The sequence below is a fragment of the Sciurus vulgaris genome, assembly GCF_902686455.1.
Source record: "Sciurus vulgaris genome assembly, chromosome: 12".
NCBI lineage: Eukaryota > Metazoa > Chordata > Mammalia > Rodentia > Sciuridae > Sciurus > Sciurus vulgaris.
The window spans coordinates 112,228,857-112,256,281 of record NC_136473.1 but is presented as its reverse complement, the minus strand read 5'-3'; the positions used below and the strand labels follow the sequence as shown (position 1 = coordinate 112,256,281).

At 43.6% G+C, this 27,425-nt stretch overlaps 1 long non-coding RNA gene across 5 annotated transcripts in view; it reads right to left on the bottom strand.

The window, feature by feature from the left end:
* The window catches only part of LOC306642298, a 63,342-nt gene that overhangs the window by 25,590 nt on the left and 10,327 nt on the right, over positions 1-27,425 (bottom strand). For 2 of the 5 annotated variants that reach the window (XR_013758472.1, XR_013758473.1), the window contains exon 1: positions 19,143-19,203. The exons of 2 other annotated variants lie outside the window; for them this stretch is intronic. This is a non-coding gene — a long non-coding RNA (uncharacterized lncRNA). Of the gene's footprint in view, positions 1-6,273; positions 7,165-19,142; positions 19,204-27,425 lie in introns of those variants that run through there. One more of the 5 variants, XR_013758474.1, reaches the window with a different exon arrangement.

Sequence of the window (27,425 nt, the reverse complement as noted above, 5' to 3'; positions counted from 1 at the left end):
CCAACACCTGGAGACTAAATAATATGCTATTGAATGAAACATGGATAACAAAAAACATCAGGGAGGAGATTAAAAAATTCTTAGAGGTCAATGAGAATGATGATACAACATATCAAAATCTCTGGGACACTATGAAAGCAGTACTAAGAGGAAAATTCATTGCATGGAGCGCATTCCAGAAAAGAATGAAAAGTCAACAACTAAATGACCTAACATTACACCTCAAAGCCCTAGAAAAAGAAGAACAGAATAACAGCAAAAGTAGTAGAAGACAGGAAATAATTGAAATCAGAGCCGAAATCGATGAAATTGAAACAAAAGAAGCAATTCAAAAAATTGACAAAACAAAAAGTTTGTTCTTTGAGAAAGTAAACAAAATAGACAAACCCTTAGCCACACTAACAAAGAGAAGGAGAGAGAAGACTCAAATTACTAAATTTCAAGATGAAAATGGAAATATCACAACAGAAACCACTGAGATACAGAACATAATGAGAAACTACTTTGAAAATCTGTATTCCAACAAAACAGAAACTACCAAAGACATTGACAAATTTCTAGAGACATATGCTCCTCCCAAACTGAACCAGGAGGACATACACAATTTAAACAGATCAATATCAAGCAATGAAATAGAAGAAGCCATTAAAAATCTACCATCCAAGAAAAGCCCAGGACCAGATGGATTCTCAGCCAAGTTCTACAAGACCTTCAAAGAAGAACTCATTCCAATACTTCTCAAAGTATCCCAGGAAATAGAAAAGGAGGGTACCCTACCAAACTCATTCTATGAAGCTAATATCACCCTCATACCCAAACCAGGAAAAGACACATCAAGGAAAGAAAATTTTAGACCAATATCCTTGATGAATATAGATGCAAAGATCCTTAACAAAATATTGGCAAACCGTATACAAAAACATATTAAGAAAACTGTGCACCACGATCAAGTGGGGTTCATCCCTGGAATGCAAGGATGGTTCAACATTTGTAAATCAATAAACGTAATCCATCTTGTCAATAGACTTATGGATAAGAATCATATGGTTATTTCAATTGACAAACAAAAAGCATTCAACAAAATACAACACCTCTTAATGCTCAAAGCACTAGAAAAAATAGGGATAGCAGGAATATACCTGAACATTGCAAAGGCTATTTATGCTAAGCCCCTGGCCAACATCATTCTTAATGGAGAAAAACTGAAACCATTCCCTTTAAAAACAGAAACAAGACAGGGATGTCCTCTTTCACCACTTCTATTCAACATTGTCCTCGAAACTCTAGCCAGAACAATTAGGCAGACTGAAGAAATTAAAGGGATACGAATAGGAAAAGAGAACTTAAGCTGTCACTATTTGCAGATGACATGATTATATATTTAGAGGATCCAAAAACCTCCTCCAGAAAACTTCTAGACCTCATCAATGAATTCAGCAAAATAGCAGGCTATAAAACCAACATGCATAAATCTAAAGCATGTTTATACGCAAGTGACGAAACAGCTGAAAGGGAAATGAGGAAAACAACTCCATTTGCAATAGCCTCAAAAAAAATAAAATACTTGGGAATCAATCTAACCAAAGAGGTAAAAGATCTCTACAATGAAAACTAGAAAACATTGAAGAAAGAAATTGAGGAAGACCTTAGAAGATGGAAAGATCACCCATGTTCTTGGATAGGCAGAATTAATATTGTCAAAATGGCCATACTACCAAAAGTGCTATATAGATTCAATACAATTCCAATTAAAATCCCAATGATGTACCTTACAGAAATAGAGCAAGCAATCATGAAATTCATCTGGAAGAATAAAAAACCCAGAATAGCTAAAGCAACCCTTAGCAGGACGAGTGAAACGGGGTATCACAATACCAGAACTTCAACTATACTACAAAGCAATAGTAACAAAAACAGCATGGTATTGGCACCAAAATAGACACGTAGATCAATGGTACAGAATAGAGGACACGGACACAAACCCAAATAAATACAATTTTCTCATACTAGACAAAGGTGCCAAAAATATGCAATGGAGAAAAGATAGCCTCTTCAACAAATGGTGCTGGGAAAACTGGAAATCCATATGCAATAGAATGACTAAACCCCTCTCACCCTGCACAAAAATCAACTCACAATGGATCAAGGACCTTGAAATCAGACCAGAGACCCTCATCTTATAGAAGAAAAAGTAGGTCCAAATCTTCAACTTGTTGGCTTAGGATCAGACTTCCTTAACAGCACTCCCATAGCACAAGAAATAAAAGCAAGAATCAATAACTGGGATAGATTCAAACTAAATAGCTTTCTCTCAGCAAAGGACACTATCAGCAATGCGAAGAGAGAGTCTACAGAGTGGGAGAAAATCTTTGCCACTCATACTTCAAATTGAGCACTAATTTCCAGAATATATAAAGAACTCAAAAAACTCTACACCAAGAATACAAAGAACCCAATCAACAAATGGGCTAAGAATATGAACAGACACTTCACAGAAGAAGATCTTCAAGCAATCAACAAACATATGAAAACATGGTTCAACATCTTTAGTAATAAGAGAAATGCAAATCAAAACCACCCTAAGATTCCATCTCACCCCAATTAGAATGGCAATTATCATGAATACAAGCAACAGTAGGTGTTGGAGAGGATGTGGGGAGAAAGGTACACTCATACATTGCTGGTGGGGCTGCAAATTAGTGCAGCCACTCTGGAAAGCAGTGTGGAGATTCCTTAGAAAACTTGGAATGGAACCACCATTTGACCCAGCTATCCCACTCCTTGGCCCATACCCAAAGGACTTAAAATCAGCATACTACAGAGATACAGCCACATCAATGTTCATAGCTGCTCAATTCACAATAGCCAGACTGTGGAACCAACCTAGATGCCCTTCAATTGATGAATGGATAAAGAAACTGTAACATATATATATATATATGCACACACATGCACACACACACACACAATGGAATATTACTCAGCTATAAAGAATAATAAAATTATGGCATTTGCAGGCAAATGGATGAAATTGGAGAATATCATGCTAAGTGAGATAAGCCAATCTCAAAAATCCAAAAGACGAATGATCTCACTGATAAGCAGATGATGATACATAACGGGGGGTGGGAGGGGGGCAAGAATGGAGGAAGGAGGGACTGTGTAGAGGGAAAAGAGAGGTGGGAGGGGTGGGGGAGAGGGAAAAATAACGGAATGAATCAAACATCATTACCCTATGTAAATGTATGATTATACAAATGGTATGCTGTTACTCCATGTACAAACAGAAACAACATGAATCCCATTTGTTTACAATAAAAATAAATTTAAAAAAAAAACAGTGAAATACCCCTGAATGCCTCTTAGAAAAGCCAAAATCCAGAACACCAACCCCACCAAACTGTGACATTTAGACAGTGGAACAGTGCTAACAGGAAATGAGCTATTGAGCCAAGACAAGAGAAGTAATCACATGTCACGAAATGAAAGACACCAACTCGAAAGGCTACACAATGCAGAACTCCAGCTACCTGATGTTCGGCAAAGGACAGGCTACAGGGACAATGAAGACGACTGGTTGCTAGGAGGAAAGGGCGGGGAAGAGCATGCAGAGCTCAGGGATCTGTGGTGGACCTTCCTGTGCACTGAGGTTGAACACACAGACATTATAAATCTGTCCAAATCCACAGATTGTGCAGAACCAAGAGTGAACCCTAATGTAAACCCTCAACTTCGAATGAGGATTACATGTCAATTCAGACTCATGAATCACAGTAAATGTTCCACTCTGGTGAGTAATGTTGACCACAAGGGAGCTGTGCACATGTGGGGGCAGGAGACATATGGAAGCCCCTGTACTGTACCTCCTGTGCACCTCAATCTGCCCCTACATCTAAGTTCTATGTGTGTCCTATCTATTGTATAATATCATATATATTTGTTGAATGAATGAATGAACCAAGGATGACGCCATCCCAAAAACACAGGCTCCTTGCTGCAGCCCGGGGCTGCCACGTCGTCTTGTGGTGCTGCGTGTGTACTTTTGAGAGTACTGACTGAACCTGTTTCTCCATCCACACCTGCAGCCTTCTACTCTCATGCCGCTTCCCCTGGACCCTGTGCTGTTGTCCAACCTAAAGTCATACCTCATCTGATTCCGTCCCTTCTGTAGGAGAGGTGCTAAGCTGGTGGCTTGATTTCTGGGCCTCCTGGTGGAAAACACCACTTGTTACTTTCACCTGGATAAGTGCTCTGTCTTTCGGTGCATGTGGCTCTACTGTTGCTGTGGACTCTGTTCACAAGCCAGGCAAATGGCATCACAGCACACTCCTACATAATGCTAAACCCCTGGCAGGATCAGGGCCCATCTCAGAATGGGGTGGGATGGTGATACTGTAAGAACCAGTGACAAGGAGTGGAGTGTGTGGGTTCAGCTTGACATGACTGGAGCCATCTTGGCACATAACCACGAGTGCCCCTGGCAACCTTGGTTGGCTTTTCTGCACAGGTTTCCAGCTGCTATATACTATAAAGAGGCAAAACCATCACAGTAGTATGTGGAATTCTGCAACAAGACCCTGGTGCCAGAACTCTGCCTGGTTTTGATACTGGCCTGGACAAACCAGGTACATTTTGACTTGGATAAAGTCACTTTTGTCCTGACCACTTTCTAAGCCCCCAACTTCTGAACCAAACCACAGGGATCCACCAGTCTTGCCACTGCCACAGACTACAGTTCTGTCAGAAAGTCTCCAACAAACTACACTCTGTGCAGTCCAGATTGCTCTTCACCAGTGATGTGTGATTGGCTCAGCAGATTTAAGGACTCCCAACAGCCCATGGCCCACCACTGCTGCCCATCTAGAGGCCAGGCCTCACCAGCAGCGAAGCCATCCTCCCTCTTGCTTCATCCAGCTTTGTTCTTCAAAGGAGCCAGAACAGGATGCTCATGCCTAGTAGGCGACCTGAGCATGTGCTGGGTGCAGCTGAGATGCCAGCCTGTCCTAGAGACAGCACTGCAAACACATCTCAGAAGATGTCACTGCACAGTTCTGGATTCAGGATCACAAAGGTAAAGACAGCAAATCCTTCTCCTTTTTAAAACTTCCCTTAAAGACTGATACTTTGCTCTGTTCCTGTAATATTTTTACCTGGATTTCTTCTCTAAATTCTGAGCACCACAAACAAACAAAATAAGTTATAAAATACATATATACATACATTAAAAAAAAGAATTGCAAAGCAAGTTTCACGTGTGGTGGTCACAAGCATGGGCCCTACCTTCCTGCGGCCCAGTTTCTGCTCCTGCTCCGTTCCTGTCCCGCCTGTTAACCCCAAGCACGTTAGGAAACCTGCCCACACCCAGACTCCCTTCCTGCAAAATGTGAGCGGTATTAGCGCAGACCTCAGTGTCAGGGTCAAAGGCTTGCTCTACGCCCTGAGAACGACACTGACGTGTGAACTCGGCCAGCTTCTGCCGTCACGTGGATGTGGATCCCTGGGTCTGAGCAATTCTGCTCTCTCTCACAATATCAAAATGTTCAGAGCTGTGCATTTCCACAATCGCGACTGTGCAGCTCCGGTGTGGTCAGCACTGGGCTGCCGGAGCGGATGTCGCCTGGGATCGCAGCTACGGTGCTGGCTGACTGGCACTCCTGTCTCCTGCCGAAGAGCGTGGACTGTGCCTGAGGGACCAGGCTTGCTTCATTCTTCCGTTCACAGCACCACTCGGGACCGGCCCGGACCACTAATGATGATCTCTAATGATGATCAATCCTAATTTATGACACAGTTGTTTCTAGATGTGAACGACTTTCTGGTGTCCCCTACAGTGCACAGCACACCCGCTCACGGCACACTTGGCTGGACACCGAGGGTTGGGATGGAGAGACACTGCTCTTGTCATTCACTTCAAAGTATGCGCCGTGGCTCCCCAACTCCTCAGGCAGTTACTGATCAGAAAACAAATCAGGCAACAAATTTATCTAAGTTTTTGTGTTCTAAAACACAGGCATGTGCACAGGCATGGCTGAGGACTATTTTATGAACTCACAGTGGACACTGATGACCAGTGACTAGAATGTGGATTCTAAGCCCGTGGTGCCCTCCAGAGCTCTGAGGTGAAGCCCTGCAAGCGGCTGAAGGGACCTGCACTGTGTGGAGGAGGTGGGCACCTCCTCTTCCTCCGTACACCTCCAGGACCCTGAGCGTGGGAAACCAGGTGTCCTGGTGTCCTGGCATCTCCAGGTTCCCCCTCTGTGCATCATGTCCTACCTTTGTCCCTTGGCTTTTGCTACTTTATCTTCAGTTGTGGGATGAGAGGTGGAGGCACAGCAACCACCTGATTCCTCCCATCACAGTTCTTCCCACCGGACCATCCCTCCCCCATTCTAACAGGAACCCCGCAGGCCATCTGCATGCTGAGTGCAGGAGAGGCAGTACTTCCTCATCTGCAGCCCAGCACCGAGCTGGTGTTCAACAATCGGTAAACTCACTTTAGCCAACTCCTTAAGAGGAGCTCAGTTTCATGTGAACTTTCTCATCTCCTGTCAACAGCAGGGAGGGTAAGCACACACCCACCACACACACAGATACTCCTGCAGCCACAAGAGTCCAAGTAGCCCATGCAATAATTCTTGCTTCTCATTATTACTGCGCTTGCTTTCATAATGCAGTAGGTCTTTGCACCCAACTCTAGTGGCATTTACTTCTCAGTAGATTTACTTTTAATTGGTAGACATCAGTGTTTCTTAGAGCACAAACTCACCCACAAAAGGTAATCCTTTTTAATCTCCCACTGTCTGCTACAGTCATTCAGAATGTGGAGCTGATAAAAATCTGCATATTCCACTAAACTGAAATATTTTAACCTGATACTCCCTGTGGACACAGGTAAAGTAGAAAGGAGTATTATTTGAAGCATTGGTTATTCTTCCAGGAACACTGACTTAAGCCTTCTTTCCAAATAAAATTTACATTTACTCCCTGCTCCATCTCACAGATGCCTCAGCCACCAGGGTCACTGTCAGCAATGATCTACCCAACACACAACTACTGGAAGCAAAATGTGAAGTTACTAAGACGTCAGCCACCTTGGAACGGCACAGAGGACACTGATGCTGTTGTACAAGGACCAACAGTTCTGGTAACCAGTCTCTGTGTTTAAATTCACCACCCGCCCTCAGCTGGAGAAGCCAGTGCTAGTTCTGCTGGCATCTTCCGGCCAACAGAAGCTGCTGTTCCCACACCAGAACTGCAGAGCTCAGGGCTATGAAAGGAGTCAAGGGTGTGACTCGGCCTACCCCACACCCCAGCAGAGTGGACTTGTGGCCACATGGTGCAATCTGAGAGGCACCAGGACAAACCACATACAATATATACTCCTGTCTGTCCAGATTTGATATCTGAAATGCAACAATTGAAGTCCAAAGCTTTCCTGTGTCTTGAAGACTTTGATCTTCACCAGCCCTTTGTGAAAGTGCAATCCCTCCACTAAGCTTCCATGTTAAGTCCTTTTCAAATGAGTTGAGCTTATCACCATATCCTTCTTGGAACTGCGCAAGTATAAGACACAATGTAAACAGATACAAACTAAGTCCCTAGGCGGTGAAGGGAGACTTGTACCACAAGGAAAGTTGATAGAACAATTGAAAACATCACTACTACTCATTTTCCTCATGACTGGTTTGGAACAAAAGGAAAAATTCTCTTTCTTCAACCCTTTTTCCAATCCCACATTCAAATAAAACTTCCATTGAAATTAAAATTTGACCATAGAGTCAACTTGAAGTTGTGATCTGATGGTCGTTTCTTAATCCTAGAATAATTCTTTTAAAAACCCCATATCATTCTACCAATTCTATGTAATGAAAAATTACAGATACAGACATACTTGACTACTCAAACAAAAACCCACTTATAGGTATAATGTAGGTATTTTTAGAACAAGAGTTCTCTGTGACTTTTGATCTTGTATTAGAAATGGTACTGGAAAAGTTACAGAGTGAGAGAAATGTGGAAATACTGACAAAAACAGGTTGGTGACAGATATTGTTCTTTGGAGATAACAGAACTGTCTAAAAATTTTTCAAACCATCATCAATTAAGTCCCCAATGCATTTCCCAGTACTATATATACCCTAAAATTAAATATTTGTAAATGAGTCCAAATTTTAAGGGAACTTGCTATGAAAAGGAACACACAGTGCATCTTTTTTAAAAGTAAACCATCTACTTGTAAGATGACTATTCACCTCACATTTTGTAGGATTGGGCTTTCCAGGGCTCTCTTACCTCGTTTCCCAAGTGCTGGGATACCTGTTGTGAAAGGAGAGCCATGTTTCATGCATTTGCAGAGAACCAGCTCAAAAAGCAAAGAGTTAGCTTGCCTTGTGTGCCAGGATGTGCTGTGAACTGTGCTAGGCCTTGGGACAGAGAGAGCTTCAGACCTCTGAGTCCAGAACAGCAGGCAAGGGAGCAACCACAGACACTAAAAGAGGTAAGCAGTCACTGGGGAAGGATCAAGAGGCAAACCACTGCCCTCTGCCTGGGAGCAGAGAGGAGGTACAGTGTTGGGGAGAGTTTTCTAAAGATGGGATTACCCGGAAGACAAGTGGACAGGGTGGACAGCGGGGGACACTGCTCAGGCTGACTCCGGTCAGACACTGCACCAGGTGCTAAGTGCAAACACATCACCTAATTAAATCCCACGACCTGGGAGATAGATGTCACCATCCTCATTTCACAGAGAACACAAAGTTTGACAGAAGTTAGCTTGTCCAAGATCTTATAACTAGTGAGACAGACCACACAGACCCAAATCCCTAGTGGCATTTGGTTCCTTAAATTACCCTTCTAACAATGCTCTTTCCACCATAACCCAAACCCTGTATTTTTTTTCTTTTTACCTTTTTTTTTTTGCCATTTTCTTCCTTTTTATCAGAATCACTTGGCTCAGAATTTTCTATTATTGTGTATCCATTAAAAAAAAAAACTGGCACTGAGAGATTGCACATGCAGTCCTAAGATTTAAGGAGGTTCACTCGAAAATATGAATCCTCTGAAGCTAGCAGGGCATCGTAACAAAAATATGGGAGTGCAAAGGGGCCTCTGGATTTTTGAGATGTTAAAAAGAGTCTAAAACAATACACACCACTATACAAAATATATCAGGGTAACTACTTAGCATCCCAAGGCACAAGTTTTTTTTAAAATTCTTTAAATTTAATTACATGACAATAGAATGTACTCTGATACATCATATACAATGGAATATAATTTCTCATTCTTCTTGTTATACATGATGTAGAATCTCACTGGTCATATAGTTATATATGTACATAGGGTAATCATGTTTCATTCTACTATCCTTCCTATCCCCATACCCCCTCCACTCCCTTCAATCCTCTCTACCTAAAGTAACTCTATTCTTCTCAAGCCCCCCACCATTGTGAATTAGCATCCGAAGATCAGAGAAAACATTTGGCTCTGGTTTTGGGGGATTGGCTTATTTTGCTTAGCATATTCTCCAGCTCCATCTATTTACTGGCAAAAAATCATAATTTCATTCTTAAGGCTGAGTAATATTCCATTGTACATATATATATACATATATATACACTACACTTTTTTTATCCATTCATCTGTAGGAAGTGTGGGTTGGTTCCATAGTTTAGCTATTATGAATGGAGCTGCTATAAACATTGATGTGGTTGCGTCACTGTAGTATGCTGATTTTAAGACCTTTGGGTATAAAGTGAGAAGTAGGATAGCTGGGTCAAATGGTGGTTCTATTCCAAATTTTCTGAGGAATCTCCATATTGCTTTCCATAGTGGTTGCACCAATTTGCATTCCCACCAGCAATGCATGAGCATAACTTTTTCCCCACATCCTCGCCAACGTTGTCGTCTGTATTCTTGATTATTGCCATTCTGACTGGGGTGAGATGAAATCTTAGAGTAGTTATGATCTGCATTTCTCTAATTCCTGAAGATGGTGAATATTTTTTCTTATACTCATTGAATGACTGTATTTCTTCTTCCGTGAAGTGTTTGTTCAGTGCCTTAGCCCATTTACTGATTGGGTTATTTGTTTTTTGGGGGATTAAGTTTTTTGAGTTCTTTATATATCCTGGAGATTAATGCCCTCTCTGAGGTGCATGTAGTAAAGATTTTCTCCCATTCTATCCACTCTCTCTTCACATTATTGATTGTTTCATTGCTGAGAAGAAGCATTTTAGTTTGAATCCATTCCCTTTAATGATTCCTGATTTTACTTCTTTCACTTTAGGAGTCTTGTAAGGAAGTCAGGTTCTAAGTTGACATGGTGAAGATTTGGGCCTATTTTTCTTCTATTAGGTACAGGGTTTCTGTTCTAGTGCCTAAGTCTGTGATCCACTTTGAGTTGAGTTTCATGCAGGATGAGAGATAGGGGTTTAATTTCATTTTGTTACATGTGGATTTCCAATTTTCCCAGCACCATTTATTGAATAGACCATCTTTTCCCCAGTGAATATTTTTGGCACTTTCCATCTAGTATGAGAGAACTATATTTATGTGGGTTTGTCTGTGTCCTCTATTCTGTACCATTGGTCTACCTGTCTATTTTGGTGTCAATATCATGCAGTTTTTGTTATAATGGCTCTGCAGTATAGTTTAAGATTTGATATTGTAATGCCTCCTGCTTCATTTTACTTGCTAAGGATTGCTTTAACTATTCTGGGTTTTTTATTTTTCCAAAAAAATTTCATGATTGCTTTTTCTAGTTCTATGAAGAATGTCACTGGGATTTTAATCGGAATTGCATTAAATCTATATAACACTTTTGGCAGTATGGCCATTTTGACAATATTAATTCTGCCTATCCAGGAACAAGGGAGGTCTTTAGATCTTCTAAGGTCTACTTTAAATTCTTTCTTTAGTGTTCTGTAGTTTTCATTGTAGAGGGCTTTCACCTCTTTTGTTAGATTGATTCCCAACTCAGTGACAAATCTACTGAAAGAAAAATTAGAAAAACTACCCCATTCACAATAACTACAAGTTTTTTTTTTTTTTTTTAATTGAGGATGTCTCCAAATAATCTGCTCTACACTAAGAAAAAAGGCAACATTTGCTTTGCAACTCTCACAAAGAGCCAGAGCCTGGGAAACCTTCCTCTGGGAGACGCAGAGACAGCACCAGTGTGCAAGCCATTTCTCTTGACTTCGTTCTTTGCCTATAGAATTCTTTCCAGATACTGAATTTTCTTCCCCAAAGCTGAATAAATTACCCTTTGCAAATGACATACAGGCTGACAACAGACAGAAGAGAAACAACCAGGGAAAACAGGAAGAATTTTTTGGAGGGTGTGGAGAGGGGGTGGTGCTGGGCACTGAATCCAGAGCCCAGAACAAGCCAGGAAGCTGTGCTGAGCTACACTCCAGTCCCAGAAATTTAACTAGAGTGAATCTAAGTCAGTTTCTTCAAGTGGTAACACTATGTGCTTTACATTTTTGTTACTGCGAAATCAGAGCAGGTTTCAAAGAGAGTGGCTGTTGATACTTGATATCACAGAAGTCACATTCACTGAGTCAACAGCACCAGCCTCATGAAGGGTGCCTGTAACTTCAGTGCTGCTTCTGACACCCAGCAACTGAAAATAAGCCAAGCAAAGCAGGCAACAAAATGTCCACTAAGAAACAAATAATTCTGCTGTCACATACAACAAATTAGGACAAATCTTTAAAAATCTTTAAAAAATAATGCTGGGAGAAGCAAAAATAAATAAAATTTGAGATTGTTTAAAAAAAAGAAACAAGTGAGGATATGAAGCAACAGTGTAATCATTTGAAAGTCTGAGCTCAGAGAAAAACAATGAGTAGATAAAATTATTCAGAAAAAATTCAGATTGAGTTGAGAAACTTTTAGATAAGAGTTTATCTCAACTGAATTTTTTTTCTTGAAGATCAAAATCGAGAACAGGTTTAGTAGCTCAGTGGTAGAGTGCTTGCCTAGCAGGCATGAGGCCCTCCCTGGGTTTGATCCCCAGTACCACCAAAAAAAAAAGAGCAGGTTTGGAACTGCCAGAGACTCTTCACACATCAGATTATCTGTACTCTGAAATCCAAATCGTGGGAACACATGGCAAATCTGATTGCAGAAAAATTCTATTTCACAGAAACCTTAAAACAAGCTCATTATTCACCTATGCTGCACTAACCCGGGCAGCTGATTTGTTACCAAAGCTGTTTTCTCATGATTCCCATGTCAATGAATCACCTAATGGTCAAGTAAATCAGTGTGCTACAGTAACAACCAACCTTACAAAACCAGCCAGATGGCCCAAAACACAGAAACTAGCAAAGAATATTCATGAAAATGGCAAAAATTCACACAAACGCCTGTGACTACCTAAAAACTGCAGTTGAAAGAGGAGAGAGGACATCTTTTGAGTCAGCCCCTGAGACGTGTGGTTCTTTCACAACATCCAATCATATGCACAAGATCAGCCTAAATTCAGCTAAGCTTCTGCATCTCCCAAGTTCCGTGTAGGGCAGGACAGGGCAGCAAGAGATCACTTCCAAGAGCTGGTCACCAATGGGCCACTTTTCACTTTCTTATCACTCCCTAGAAGTCAAAGAAGCATATTTCTAAGATGCTCCGTTGTTTGTTCAATAAATGTTTTTTGAGCATCTACCATGGCTAGGCCATGACACTGTAAAAGAAAATGAGACAGAAGGAGCTCCTGCCCTTACAGCATTTTAAGGACTCCTCACTGTGCAAATGACGATTTTTTTTTTAGAGTAGTGACAAGATTTCACATTCATTCCAAACCCTAGTTAGAACCATGCTTTGAATCCATCATCTCTGAGGATACTTGAAGCAGGCACTTGAAGCACAGGCCTGCTCTGGAGGGTCAGTACACCAGGCTGGGAGGCCAGGCGAGGCTGAGCCAACCTGGGAGGGAATGGATGGAGGTTTGGACTTTTTGATCTGGGCAACAGGGTACTGCTAAAGGTTTGGGGCAGGGTAATGACATAACCAGAGGTATTTTGGGAAAATGACTTTGGGTTAAAAGAGAATGGAATGACACAGGCAGAAAGCAGCTAGAAGGCTCCACGGGGCTCAACCCTGGAGTTGGGCTGGGGCCCCTCGGCTCTAATCTCAACCAGAACTACGCTACTTTATCTTTGTCGCTCTCGCTTCTTGCCTTCACCCACCGCGCCCATCAAATCTCCCAATTTACAACTCCCCCACTTTCTCTTCCTCTTATTTCACTAGTTACATGACTGTGACTAAATACATAACTTTTAATGTAGTTTCTAACCCCAAACGGAATGCATTTATTCAGTTTCCCAACACCAACACGAGTCTGTTCTAGAATAAGCAAGATAGCTCAGCTACCCAGACACTTCAGATCTCTCCTGCAGGTATTCAATATACAGTTCTGTCATGTGTGTATAGTATTTCTGCATTTCTATAAAAAGGTATTCAAAGGCTCTAAAAATAATCGGCCTCACTTCAATATTCAGTACACGAATATTCAACAGATTACCAAATGTGATTCTAATAAAAATTGCAACGATCACCAGTTTTGCTTTTCATTCAGCACACATCATTTTCATTCGGGAAACCGTGGATTCTGGACACAGCCCTATGTCTTTACTCTGGAGCAGCAACTCCGTTTCCCCCAGGTAACCAGGAGCAGTCCTTCCAGCCAACAGTCTGCTTCTTCTCTGCCTGCTAGTTGTTGCGTGGCCTGAGGATCCCAAGTTGCTCAGTGTGGAATGCTGTGAGGCCACTCTGTGTCTAGCTGTGCCTCAGTAACAAAGCACCCCAAACTTAATGGCTTAAAACGACAATGGTTCATCATCCTTGCAAGGCTCTGGGACAGGAATTCAGGCAGGCTCTTCACGTGGCATCAGTTAAGGTCACGGACCACACTCACTGTGGCTTGCTGGGATGGAAGATCCAGAAAGCTTCAACATAGGCCTGGCACCCTGGGGCTCCTCGCATGCCCTCCCCTCTCTCCCATGGTCTCTACCATTCAGCAGCCTAGGCCAACTTCTCTACGCTGTGACAGCCAGCCTCCAGGGAGGAAACCTGAAGCTGCCTGTGGTCTTGGAAGCCCCAGAACATCACTTTGACACATCAATTGGAAAAACAAATCTCAAGGCCAGCTCCTATTGCCCGATTCCAGGGGAGGGGACACAGCCCCAAGTCTTGGTGTAAAGAGCAGCACCCACAGGGATGAAAGGAAGACATCAACAGACATGTTGGAAGGTGAACTACCGTAGCCCCTGGATGCACTCACCCCAGGAAGTTCCCTGAACAAACAGCACCCATTCTACACTTCAAGCAACTCTCACTTTGCTGGCCTGAGAGTTTGAGAGGAAAACACCAGTCTTGTCCTGCTGCTGAACCTCCCTGTGTCCCAGGCTTAACTCAAACCACATGCCTGACTTGGAAAGCAAGATCACAAAAGCATCCCAACACGTGGCGCATGCACGTTGCCTGCAAAATCAAACGATGGCACTTCCCCATAGCCTGTGCCTCTTAGCTGTAGGTAAGAGCAGATGCAGCAACTTCTCTTTCACTTTAGAAAGGACATCCTGACACACCTGGCCCTGGTTCCCAAACCTTCTCCAATATTTCATGGGTTCATCTCTCACCAGTTGGCACCCAAGTCTCACTAAAGCATTGAGGGTACATACTACTTCCCATTCACCAGGGGCAATCAATGCAGAGGTCAGCACTACACTGAGTTCAATGTCCACACTGAAAATTCCATGCAGAATGTATCAGGACAAAGAGGAGGAGAGTGGCAAAGCCCTGCAGGAGAATCATGAAGATGTTCTCACCTACAAGGCAAAGCAGGTGAGTTCTGATTGCTCTTGCCTATTGCCAGGGGGGAGGGGAGTGGGGGGGTTGCAAGATGAAAAATAGTATAAAAGGTTCCAGGAGCTGCTCTCTCTTATTCAAGGTATAGAGCTCTCAGCCTCTGACTACATTCACATCTAAAAAAGCAGCTGCCACTGGTCACTATTTGATAAAGGTAACAACAACTCAATCATTCTCCAAGATCCACCTGGCTTTTGCACTAACCAAACAGGCACATCCAATGGGGATGAGTCGGTCATCACTAGGCCACATGTTTCAAACCTGGGCAGTGGCACTGACCCGTGAGGAGGCAATGCTGCATTGGTTTATGCTTATCAGAGGCAGTGGCAGCCTCTTGCCCTTCCCACCATGAAAGTCCTCACTCCACAACAGGGTCCAGTGTAGAGATCTGTCCACTTCCACACAACTCCATTCCAACCAGGAATTCACAAGATGGATGAAAATAATCATAGACTAGGTGAGGGAGACCCAAGATGAAAGAGATTCATCCATTCTTTCTACCACCTGACCTCTGGAAGCCTCCATGCTGACATCAGAGGACCTGATGACATTTTAAAGCCCAAGGGATTAGAATTAACTCAATAATCCCAGGAGCAATCACCCTAACAAAAGGCCACAAGTCCCTTTAGAAAAAACTTAAAAGAGGAAGGTTTACATTACATATCTGTAGCAGGGTTGTAAGGTCCTTCCTCAAGAAGATGTGGTCTCTTTCAATCCGAGGACTTTAACATCAATCTCTGGATTGCACAGATGAAAGAAATGGGCGAGGGATCATGGTTATATGCTGTGGAACTCGAAACCATATTTCTGCTCACCAGATTTCTGTTCATCAGCTCAAGAGACTTTCCACTTGTTTAAATTTAGTAACATTCTAATAAGTCCACTGTATAGAACATAAGTGAAGCCATACTGAATTAATGTTTTGAAGTGAAAGGTTGTTTTGCAGTGAAATGATGTTTTGAAGTGACTAAGTAAAATACATAAAAAGTAAATAACAGTAAAAACCAAAACATTTAAGGCGCACAGTGATAAGATACCCGTGATGTCAGAAAGTGACTAGTGTGAAATTAGTAAAATGTTTACAGACTTGTTTTGCAGTTTGTTTTGAAGGAAAACCATAAGAACTTAATGTAAAAATGAGAAAAATATTTACTTGGATGTTCTGACACCTGTTGACATGACTAAGGCATTAGGCCACGACTTGTAATAGGATAAAAGGCCTGAGCAGCGAGAGCTTAGAGAGAACGTACACTGACTGACACCTGTTGCGTCTGACCTTCTGGAGCACAGCACAGACGCCAGCGTTCTCCCCAGCTTCGTGACCAGGACCTGTGTGTGATCTGCAATCAATAAAATTCTCCTGTGTTGAGAGCCATCCGTGAGTCGCTTGTAATTTGTTTCACGTCTTCTAGCAGCCACTGGAGCTATAGGCACCACGCTGCTCGGGACACCCACAATCATGGCTTCATTACCTAGTGACACAGATCCTAACTGGTCAGCACACTATGCATGCCACTCCTCTCTTGCTGCCCGTTACCACGATTGTACCAACCTTCTCTCCCGTGATTAAGTACTAGCACCCAGCCTCCACAGTTCTGGGATACCATCATCCTGAAATGAGGGACCCAAGTTCAATGGTGCCCTTTCCAGTTGTCCTCCCTAGAAAAAAACACCATATACAATCCCACAGGGATGCTCGTGTTCCCCTCACTGACGCATCATCAACATCTTAATGAGGAGAGCATACTCTGGGCTCTCCCCGAAACCACAGTCAAGGTAAGCCAAGTGCGCAAATAATAGATCTTATTTCCCTAGGCTTTTAGATGTATTCTTCCACATCGTGCCCGGGAACGTAAGATATTGGATCCAAGTTTTACAAGACAACCAACTAAACATCAGGGCCTTTTCCATGTGCAGGAATGAATGCATTAAATCCAGGGTGTCAAGCAAGAGCACCCACGGTGATAATCCAACAAAACACTGTACACTATAGATTAACATTTTGAGAACCCTTTCTCACATTTCCAGCTTTCTTCGTTCAACACAGATTAGCAAGCTCTTTGTGCATGTGTGTGTGAGCTCAGAACAGAATGAGATACAATTCCATTATGAATTGGGAGGCAATGAAAAATATTTAGGATCTTGAGCTATGGTTCTATGTGTAATCACTTACTAGAAGCATCATAAATACCTGGGAAATCATTAGAAATGCAATTTGGGGAACCCATCTTGCCCTACCTGCTTTGGCTTAAGTACAGAAACAGAGTCAAAGGCTTCGAGAGACTGGAAAGTTAGGGTAGATTTGTCATTTACGACCCACTTGCCCATATTGAGGGTTCCAGAAGACTGTCTTTCATCATTACATGGGAAATAAATTTGTGAAGCAGGCTCCAACATCTTTTAAGAGTTCCGTGATCACTCTTCCAAGTAGGCCAGAGGGAGGTGTGGGAACTCAGTCACCAAATGGGAAACCTAAACGCAGTGAGTGTCACTGACCCCACTGCAGCAGAGGCCAAGTGGCAGCACTCAACTTCCAAAGGTCAGATCACTGTAATGGACAGTAAGGTCACGGCAGCTATCATTCATGCAGACTCATGGCATTGGCTAACTGACCATCTACTTCCTACAGGATAAAGAGGATACTTACTAAGGTCTTAAGTGATCTGTACAAGTGAAAAGTTTAGGTTGAGTTTACAAGTAGTCTATCCTGAATCATACAGAGTTATAGCCCCTCAGTCAATGCTCACACTTGCCTGGGCTGGATACAAGATATACCATTTCAGGGAAGACGCCCAGTGACCTGCTTCCATTGAACAGGCCTCACCTACAGTTTCCACCAACTCCCCAGAATGCTATCAAGTTATAAATCCACTGATGGATGAATCCACTGATGAGGTCAGAGCTCTCATGACCCAGTCACTTCCAAAAGCCCTCCTCTGAATATTACCACATGGAGAAGCCAGCCTTCATCAATGAGCTTTTGAGGGACACTCGGGGATCCAACCACAACATTACTGTATCTCAAACAACTCTCAACTGCCCCCCTTCACAGACGAGTTATTTGTCTATATTATCATCTACTGTCCATGTTTTTCCTGGTTTCTGCTGGATATAGAAGTGGACATGGTGAGGCTGAATGAGGAGAAAATATTAGTCGTCTGCTACCACAGCATCTTCACCTACACCCACACTTAAAACTCCCTGGTGACCAGATGTAAAAAGAAACCTAAAACTTATTTTCTCCCCCACCGCTCATCTGTTGATGTAGTTTTTCCCGGTCAAATTCATTCATCATATAACCACTGGGATTCTGCTACAGCCTACATACTACACCCAAAAATCAGGCTCCCTGTAGTAGTAGCGACTCTCCAGACAGTCCTTCCCCCTCTACATTGTAGTCCACCCTTTCACACCCATAAACTCGTTTCTGTTCTAGGTATCTTTAACTGAAGTAATTCTCTAGAAGCCAAATCCAGAAAATTGGGGAAAAATCAACTTGAGAATTCAATCAAGGAAGTTGATATGCAAAAATCTTAACATTGGGCTTAATTTCAAACTTGTATTATAAAATTATAGAAGTTGGGTTTTGCCTGTTTTGTGTCTGAATGCAAGAACCACATCGCTTCAGCAAAGATGCTAATCCCGTATCCGAGTCAGAGTCACAGGTTCTTCGCAAGCCCCTGCACACGGCCTCACATTCCGTGATAGAGCCAAATCTCTAGAGAGGCATCTCCAAACACGGACTGCTCTGCGTAGAAGCTGAGGGGAGGAAGCCAGCAGTTTCCACTGGGAAATTACAGGACAAATATCCTTCATCAAGATTATTATTTTATGAAAAGGTGGTTGTGCACCATTGTGAGCTGACCACTCACAACTAATGGGGCTGTCTTAATATGCATTGTCGTGGCTACCAAAATACCCTACACTCCCACACCAAGAACTTCAAGTCCCAGACTCAATCGTGTCTGAAGAAACCAACTGCGAGTGGACTTTCCTTGGGGCTTGTGGTTTTCTTAACTCTAATAAACCTCCTTTCAAGTTCAAGTTTTATACATACACACCAAGGCAAACCAAGTAGATCTGAGAAGTTGGTAATTATTACCGTTTAGATAGAAAGTGTCCCCCAACAACTCACAGATTAAAACCGGAGTTTTCAGATGAAAATTCACCACTTTAGCTGGCAGGTGGGGTCTACGCAAGCTATGGGAATCCCAACTAAAAAGCATTACCGTTCTCAAAGCCACGAAGCAGAACCCAACACTCACCCTCCACTTGTTTTATTGCAGATTCTAAGACGAGTAAGTTCTTAAATCAGTGAATTTACCAGGAGACAAAAACAACAGAACCAAAGCAGCGTGAACTCGACTCTCACCACTAGACCCTCAGCAGAGAGAGCGCGCGACTAGGGGTTTATATAGTACTTGGCTCACTGCTATTGGTCTAAACTTATGCTAATTAGGGTCTGAAAGAAGTACCAACGCTATTGGTCCAAACTTATGCTAATTAGGGTTACGAGCGCACTAACGCTATTGGTCCCAGCTTATGCTAATTAGGGTTGCAAGCTCGCTAACACTATTGGTCCAAACTTACGCTAATTAGGGTTGCAAGCGCTAACGCTATTGGTCCAAACCATGCTAACCAGGGTTGCAAGCGCTAACGCTATTAGTCCACTCTGGAGTCCCAACTCCATTTAGCTCTACCGCACTTTCAATTTCTCCTGGCAGGTCAGGAAGTGGGAGGTTGAGGGCCTTGGTCTGCGCTCCAAGTTTCCGGGGCTACTGTGGAGCGGGCTTCAGCGGCAGGCGTCCACACGGCGCCCTGGCCACTGAAGGGTGACAGGTTGGCACACCTTGGCTGGCAGCGCCTCAGGCCTGCCACCTGCATGGCGGGCTGCACAGAGCTTCGGACCAGGCCTGACAGCCCTCCAACCCACGAGGGCCCGCTCCCGCCCGGCGGCCCTTCTGGACGGGGCAGTCGGCTGACCGCGCGGCTTGGCAGGCCGGAGGGTGTCAGTGTCAGATGATGCAGGAATGTTCCGATGTGAGGCGATTAGATCAGTGGCGATGTGACCTAATCAGTGGGTTAATCCTGTGGATATGGATTAACGGGGTGGTAACTACAGGCAGGGCGAGTGTGCCTGGAGGAGGCAGGTCCCGGGATGTGCCTTTGGGGTGTATGTTGTTAAATCGCCAAGAGTACAGGACAAAGAACGAACATTAAAACCTGTTAGCAAAGTACTTAGCGGAAACCCTCAAAGAAAGGAGAGCATGAAACGAGGTTTCAAGATCTGAAAGGGGAAGATTGACGGTGGAAGACTTGAGGCCGGCGGCAGGTCCCGTTACTCCATGGCTCAGGACTCAAACAGCAGGAGTAGTGCTGCTCAGCGAGCTGCGTTTGCTACCCGGCCAAGATTTTGCTCCCGTTTTTATGAGTCTCCTTGGGAATGTTTGGTCCTGAGGGACTTTCAGTGCAGTTCACAGATAGGCAAATTAATATTGCTAAAATGACCTCAGTACCTAAGGCAATCTACAGATTCAGTGTTACCCATTGAAGTATTAATGACATTCTTCACAAAATTAGGGAAAAAATGACATTAATATAGAACCACAAAAGGCCCCAAGTAGCCAAAACAACCTTGAGCAAAAAGAACAAAGTTAGAGGCATCACAATACCTGATTTCAAGACATACAGGGCCATAGTAACAAAAATGACATGGTATTGCCACAAAAACAGACACATAAGCAAAGGGAACAGAACACAGGACCCAGAAATAAATCCACACATCTTTAGCCAAGTGATTCTTGAGAGAGGTTCCAAAAATATACATTGGGGAAAGGACAGTCTCTCTGACAAGTGGTGCTGGGGGGAGCTGTGTGTCCTGTGTAGAAGATAAACTGTATCCTTCTCTCTCTTGCCCTGTGCAAAAATCAACTCAAAATAAATCAAAGACTTTACTGTAATATCAGCCGCTTCGAAACTACTAGAATAAAATACCAAGGAATTCACACAGGGAAACACCAAACCCAAAGCACCTGAAGCAAAAGCAAGACTGGATGGTCAGATGGTGGATCAGTGGGAAAGGGCCCCTTTGAGCTCCAGTCTGGCTCCAGCCCTCGGCACGGTTCTGGTAAATGTCTGGCTTGCAAGAGTTTCACACTTCAGATGAGAACAGTGGACAGATTCCAGCCGGGAGTAGTAGTGCCCTAGAGGATGAGCCTGGCCATGAGAAGTTGTTTGATTCCTTCTCAGTTCATACCACCACAACAACCAATATAATGATTTCTTTTATATAAAAGACGGCCCATCAAAATTTCTCCCTTTATAACCACGTAAATCCAAGTTTCTGCCTTTGGGAATTTAATAATGGATGTTTTCTATTTAGCTTTTTCCTTTAAAATTTAAGAGATGATTTCCAGCTTGATTTGTTTTGTTATATACTGATTTGCCATTAATATTTAAACATATTCTTAAGAGGCTATCCCTAATGAGTAATATTTTTTACAAAACAAATTACCCACTATCTTTTTATTTCATAAAGTGTACCAATTACATGAGTTATCTGGAATGAAGTTAAAAAAAACTAGTAAATAGCAACATTTCTACACTTATTCTAAATATCAGTGGTTCTTAACCCCATTTAAACCCTTAAAATTCTCAAAGACCTCAAAATAACCCTTCTTTATGTAAGTTAAGTCTATTGGTATTTATTCAATTAGAAATTGAGACATTTTTAAGATATTTATTTACAGTATTTGTTCATTTAAAATAATATGCACATTAATGTAAATAAAATATTTTTTAAATAATTATCTGTTCAGAACAAGGAAGTTTTGATGAAAAGAGTGGTATCGTTTTGCATTTTTAAAAGCTAATGTCTGGCTTGATAGAAGACAGCTGGATTATAACATCTGTTTATGCATTTAGTCTTTTTACTTACATTATTTTGATTGAAGTTCATGAAGGAAAATCAACCTCACTTGGATGTGAAGGGAACAGGGATCATATGTTAATTGTCACTGCAGGTAATTGTGGATAGTCCCATTTGATTTTAAAACAAAACTTGGTAAGCTGCAATAAAACTGTATTGATGAATTATTTTCTGGTCTATTACACTGAAATCTGTTGCTCTGACTGGCCCTTTTGTACACGTGTCTCAGTTGTTTTGTAACATCATGCATTGGTGGTTCAAAAGGATTAGTTTCCCAAGTTGCACAGATTCTCCAAATTTGGCCTTCAACCATTACACAATATCAGAGAATCACACTTCTCATCAGAAAGGCTGTTAAGTATTAGGAAACTATCAAGCTTATGGTGCATATTCAAGTTTTCCCGTACTCTAAGGCTCTAATGCTATCTTCAATGGCAGACGCTGCCGCTGTTTTCCTTGAAGTGACAGGCCACTCCTCCTCCATTGTTCAGAAACTGCCTGCCAAATGCCCAGGCAGAGCAAGCACAGTTTGTGCAGCGATCTTTTCAAAGAGCTGTTCCTGAAGAGAGCCCTAATTCAGCTTACAACCTAAACAGCGCAGAGACCACAGCACCCTTGGGCATCACATTTAGGCTTGTCCCAAGGCACCTGCACGTCTTGCTTCTGTGCCAGGAGTGTGAACGTCAACAGGCTGAACACAGCAAATAAAGAACTAGCACACAGGCTAGTTCTCCCGTCAGACTCTGAAGGGCATCATGGACCTGCCATCTGTGGGCTGGACCTTGAGGATTGCTGCTGTGCCCATGTGCCATTCAGCTGTGACTTCTGAGGCTCGAGTTTGAAGCACACTGAACTTCAGCAGCTGGCTTAGAAAGGGTGGAGAAGGGGCAGGAAAACCACGCCAACAAACAGCCCGTCGACAAAGTGAATCCCAGCATCAGCAGGAACTGAAAGACCATGTCCGCGTGGCAGTGAACGTGTTTTAGGGGTCACAGCCACCAGCAAGGGCACAGAGATAAGATGCTCATTTGGAGAGTCCATCTGGGAAAGCTGAACAAGATGTAAGTCTCCACCTGGATGGCCCCTGCAGCCCGACAGCACAGGAAGTTGAGGCGTGGCCTAGCGTCCGCTGGAGTCAGCTGGGGAGGGATGCTGCACCAAGAGAAGAGCAAAGAAGTTAAAGGTACACCTTAAATCGTGTAAAGGTTCCAGAGATATGCAACCAGTTCTTAGACACCATGGTGAGAGCAGCACCAGCGGTGTGCCAGGTAATTTCCAACCTCCTTCCTCCTTCCTGAGTCTGTGTGGAAACTAGGAAGTTTTAAGTGCCCAGAGGCACTTGACCACTGATCCACTCCCCAGTCCTTTTTCTAGATTTTGAGACAGGGTCTTGATGAATTGCTTAGGGCCTCACTAAGTTGCTGAGGTGGCTTTGAACTCACACTCCTCCTGCCTCCGCCTCCCAAGCCCACAAACATATTCTAACAAATTCTATTCTATACGTGTGCAGGGGCGTAGAAGTCACTCACAGGGGTTAATGTCTAGTAACTGTCTTCAAAAGTCAGTGCAAGAACTTCTGCTTCCAGGTAGGATGTCCAAGCGCAGCTGTTGTTCAGTTCCACTTCAGCAGCTGGGAAGGACACAGGCACCTCACAGAGGTCTTAGCGTCAAAGGCTAAGAAGAGCTCAAAAACAGGGCCAAGAACCAAGATTCCAGAGTTGGAGGGTCCTTTTAGCTGAAGAGAAATCATCACCTTTTTTTCCCCTGGAGATACCTGCTAGCGTGGCACCTGAGAGTCCCAAGGAGCCTCACCCAGGGAGCCAGTTTCACATTCCCAGGGCTGCTGTGGCATCAGAGCCTGGGCAGGGCTGAGAGCTCATGGCTTCCTGTGGCATGGGAGACAGCACCCTGCCAGAGGGAGGGGCAGCAACAAGCATCATCGTCAGGGCAACCGAACCAGAAGTAGACTGGTCTCCCTAACGACAGCCCAGCAATGACTCAGTTCCTGTAGGGACTGAAATCAACCCCTCCCCATGCCTAGAATGCGAGACCCCCTGGGGAAAGACGCCATCTGCTCAGGCTCCTCCATGCCTTTATATGCAATGCCCAGCACATATACAGATGGACCACTAAGAAAATTAACTGAAGATCAAGAGTAAACATAAACAACAGGAGAAAACCAGGGGAAAATCCTGGTTGGAGTTGGGAGCAAGGACGTTAAGCAGCTGATGTAAATTCAGAGGAGAAATGGAAGGAGTGAGTGCAAAGACAGATGGCTCCAATGGAGAGCTGGATTCATCTGAAAACGTCAAATGGGCGTTCATTCTACAACTGACAGATTCAGCGTCTCGTAGGAGCCCACCAGAGAGACTGAGCAGACTGGAAGCAGCAAGAGGATTTGTAACTGGGTAGGCCAGTCAGAACACTGGAACCGGATCACAGAAACCAACAGAATGGAAAGGAGAACCGAACACAGGAAGCACGTGGAAGGCAGGCAAATGACACGGCATGGGCCCAGTTAGAATCCCAGACAAAGAGGCCAAGAACAAGGTGGCACCCCCACAAGGAGCCCCCCGCCAACCTCCTCAAGAAACCCCCCTCAGAACTGCTGCAGGGCAACTCCTGGGCCTCGGAGGGGACAAGCTGGAGCCACGGCATGCGTGCGTCGTGAACATGCGCACAGGGATGTTGGGTGGGCACGAATCCTCAACTATCCGTCCACCTCTACCTCGCTGCCTAGTCAGCTACTATCTGTCATACCAGGGTCTGACGTTTTAAAGAAACTGTATTTTGAAAAAGTTACATAAATAGTACTCATTTTACTTGAATGGAAATGCTTTACTTTTAAAATTAGAAAAGGTTTTCAAATCTGAGAGCAGAGAATTAAAAAATCAGCTCAGTGTAAATCTGTTAGTATGATCCAGATATAAAATTTCTGGGAGTTTTAGAGACTTGAAGGTGAAAATTTTGAGAGAGGAACATTACAAAAATTAAGAGGAAAATTATATCATGACATTACTATTGCTATAGTGCTATTCTTTGAGTTCAGAAATTTATAATGGATTATGTGCTCCTTAATACGTTCATTATATTTACTTGGATGTGATACAGAGTCCAGCTGCTGGCAGAATAGGACGCCTACTGGTCACTGCCAAGGGAAGACATAAGCTCCTGTAGGGACCAGTTGGTTGTGACGCTGAGTGAAGCATCACGGGAAGGCTGGGACATCCGGGGGCCGGGTTGAATCTCCCTGACTCCCACCTCCTGGAAAACGTGTCAGAACAGTTCATGATCATGAACAAAGATCCATTCACTGAAAAACTGGGGAGACAAGGAAGGACATGGGGCTCGGTGACACGGATGTAAACAGCAGGTAATCCAAACCCTGTTTGCATTTGTCTTAGAATTTCCCTGGTAGCCCTACTTTGTTATTGTTTAGCTTTGGCAAGTAAGGGAACTGGCTTGCATCGCCTCTGAGTTTTACACCCTCAGGCACACGGCAACCCTGGCGGGAAGAGGGACGGAATGGCAGTTCCGTTGGGTGGGATCTCAGAAAAGTTACAGTGCAGGCTGCTGCCCTCCAATCCCTATACTCAACCAAGTTATTTAAATGAAACATTTTTCAGAAGAAAGGAAAATTTTTCTGACTGTGTCTACATTATTGCATGAATATTTTTAGTGACACTTTATTCTTTATCAATATGATATATTCCAATTAAAAGACTGGAAGGGTCTTCAAACTCCAGCAAACCCTGGAAAAAAGAATAGCTCAGAATCAGAACAACTAAGCTGAACTCTTGCCTTCTAAACTTCAAATCGCTGCAACTGGGCCTCCAGCCCGTTCCACTTTGAATCCCTAAGCATTTTAAGTCTCCACGTGCCGAGCACCGGGCTGGCTTCACTGGGACTCAAATGAAATCCGTTGCATAATCCAGGGTCCTAAGGATTGACCCTCTCCTTGGAAAATCAAAATACTGTTTCCTAAAATAGACAGTAAAATAGACCATAAAATGCACCATTTGACCCAGCTATCCCACTCCTTGGCCTATACCCAAAGGACTTAAAATCAGCATACTACAGAGATACAGCCACATCAATGTTCATAGCTGCTCAATTCACAATAGCCAGACTATGGAACCAACCTAGATGCCCTTCAGTTGATGAATGGATAAAGAAACTGTGCCATATATATACAATGGAATATTACTCCGCCATGAGGAATGACAAAATTATGGCATTCGCAGGCAAATGGATGAAATTGGAGGATATCATGCTAAGTGAGATAAGCCAATCTCAAAAAACTAAAGGACGAATGATCTCGCTGATAAGCGGATGAGGACATATGGGGGGGTAGGAGGGGTTAGTGTTAGGGTTAGGGTTAGGTTTAGGGTTAGGGATAAGGAGGGTGGTAAGAATGGAGGAAGAAAGGAATGTATAGAGGGAAAAGAGGGGTGGGAGGGGAGGGGGGAAGGGAAAAAAATAACAGAATGAATCAAACAACATTGCCCTATGTAAATTTATGATTTTTAATTAAAATTAAAAAAATAAAAGGCATCCCTCTAATGCCTCACATTTAAAAAAAAAAAAATGCCAAGATGTATAATGATGATGATAAAGAGAAGCTGCATTTTAGGTGAATCTCAAAAGGACAGGGTTTTCATAAAAGAAGAATGAGGAAAAGCCAACCATTTCTCTAGCTGTTCGTATCTCGTCACCATCTGAAGGTGTAAATGAGAAACCACATGGGCGAGACTGGACCGTTTAGAGAGCGATGGGCAGGAGGAGTGAAGGGCTGGGGCTACCCTAGTGTCCACACCACGGCAGCGTCGTCAGGAGATGTGGACACAGCGCTGGACCTTGCACAGCCCCCAGTGGTATATCGGTACTGCCCCCTGTGCAGCTAGGAAACCAGTTTGCCCAAAGTCATGCAGCTACCAAGGAACGATGTGCCCGGATTTGAGCTGACCGAGTCTTTGGGACCATAAAGCTACTGTGTTGCACAGGCCTGCCTGCACAGCTGCAAGAGGCTGGCCAGGCGGAGCCCGAGGAATCACAGTTCTCTCTCTGCCACTCTCCCGGGCCTGTGGGCAGGTCAACCAGCACCGAGGGCTGTACACCTCTCTGCTGTCCTTCACCTCCTGTGGGAGCCTGTGCACTCACTGTGGTCAGCTCGGGTGCTCCTGACCCTGGCTGTTATGGCCAGAGTGGAAGCCCTTCGGGGAGTAGCGTTTAGTCACCTCTGCTTACAGGATGGCATAAGAGAGCCGAGTTCTGGTGAACAAACTAGATTCTTGCACTAATGTACCATACGGAAGAAAGAAAAAACCACAGCAGCTGATAACTGAAAACGTTTGGCCTGATCTCTTGGTGGACACATCTCCTTGGCCAAAATATTGCTAGTAATAATTTACCAGAAGTTTTCTGGCAAATGCAGAATAATCTGAGCACATTTTACCTAACTACACCATTATGTCACCACCCAGTGGTTGAGTGTAAACTAACTTTCCATATCAGCATGGTGCAACAACAAGCTGATATGCCGAGGTCCTTCCTTCCACGTCAGTTTAGGTTGAGATGTGCTAGCCAGCCAGTTCCGCTCCACTTACAACACTCAGCGCCT